Source organism: Penaeus monodon, chromosome 16 (genome assembly GCF_015228065.2).
Source record: "Penaeus monodon isolate SGIC_2016 chromosome 16, NSTDA_Pmon_1, whole genome shotgun sequence".
NCBI classification, from domain to species: domain Eukaryota; kingdom Metazoa; phylum Arthropoda; class Malacostraca; order Decapoda; family Penaeidae; genus Penaeus; species Penaeus monodon.
The window spans coordinates 24,698,982-24,700,765 of NC_051401.1; positions in this window are offsets into that span (position 1 = coordinate 24,698,982).

Consider the following 1,784-nt stretch of genomic DNA (forward strand, 5'->3'; position numbering starts at 1 on the left):
AAGGGTGGAGGAGGAGGAAAGGTGGAGGGAAGAGAAGAGTAAAGAGGGGAGGAAGGAGGGAAGAGAAGGGTAAAGGAAGAGGAATGGAGGAGGGAAGGAAAGGGCGGGGCGAAAGAAAGAGAAAGAAAGGAAAGAGACGGATAAAGAGGGAGGAACAGAGGACAGAAGGAGAGAAGAGAAGGAAAAAGAGGGAAGAAGGGGAGGAGGGGAGACAAGAAGGAAGGGAGAGGCGCGGACTGAGGCAGGAAGGAAGATAAGGAAAACGAGAGTGAAGGAAGGGAGAGGAGGCCAGGGGGGTAAAGAGGGAAATGAAGGGTGAGAGAAGGAGTCGGATGTAAGGGGAGGAGAGGAGTGAGGGAGGGAGGAAGGGAAGGAAGGGAGGTGGTGAGGGAGAGAGGAAGGAAGGGAATGAGAAAGGGTAGGGGATAGAAGAGAAGATGTGAGGAAGGAAGGAGAGGAATGAGGGACGGAATAAGGAAAGGAGTGAGGGAGGAAGAAAGGAAAGGAAGGTGAAGAGAGGAAGAAAGGTGAAGGAATACGATTAAAAAAAAAAAAAAAAAAAAAACTGAAGAAAAACGAAGGAGAAGACGAGAGAAAACTAAGGAAGGTAGAGGGAGCAAGGTTGTCCCCACCACCTTCGACCCCCCCCCTTCTTTCCTTCAACCGACGCCCTTCAACAACCCCCTCCTCGCCTCCCTCCACACTCCCCTCCTCGCCTCCCTCCACACTCCCCTCCTCGCCTCCCTCCACACTCCCCTCCTCGCCTCCCTCCACACTCCCCTCCTCGCCTCCCTCCACACTCCCCTCCTCGCCTCCCTCCACACTCCCCTCCTCGCCTCCCTCCACACTCCCCTCCTCGCCTATATTACGATTGTCTTGATATTCTCTTTTGTAACTTGTTTTAGTAGTTTGTCTAAAAGAGCTACGGTGATTAATGTAAATATGGATTGCATTTTGATATTTGCGTTTTATGGTCACAGAAAGATCTAAAAGGAAATTAATAATAGATGTGAATAAATAATTCATTAAAAATATAAAGTGTAATTTCACCTGTTACACCAATTAAAATATCCCTCATTACAGACTAATGAACAATTCATTAACACAATCCTTCTTCAGCATAAAACCCACAATAAAGAAATACGTAAAAGGAATGAAATAAAGAGTCGGTTAATTCAAAGGTCACAAACCCAATCTTTATCAAGGAGAAGTCAATCCTACATCTAAACATTTTGCAAAGTACCTTTTCTCGATCCGCATTCTAAAAACACGAGCCTCACCCTTCCAAATAAGCGCTTGTCTTCGAAGAGTGCGAGGATGCTTGAGTGAAACTACCTCTTACTCGTTACTCGTTTTACTAATGAGTGCAGAGTCGCTTACTCACTTACTCGGCCCTCCTGGCTTTGTTTATTCACTGTGATGAGTTTAAAAAGGTGAATGCGAGAAGGATGAAGAGGCTGAATTTAGATGATAGGAAAAGATGGTGAATGTGATGATGTTAAGAGGAGGGAGAGAGATGGATGATAAGATGAGAAAGTAGAGAAATATATATATATATATATATATATATATATATATATATATATATATATATATATATATATATATATACTATATATATATATATATATATATATATATATATAATATATATATATATATATATATACATACATATATAATATATATATATATATATATATATATATATATATATATATATATATATATATAAATGTATACACACACACACACACACACACACACACACACACACACACACA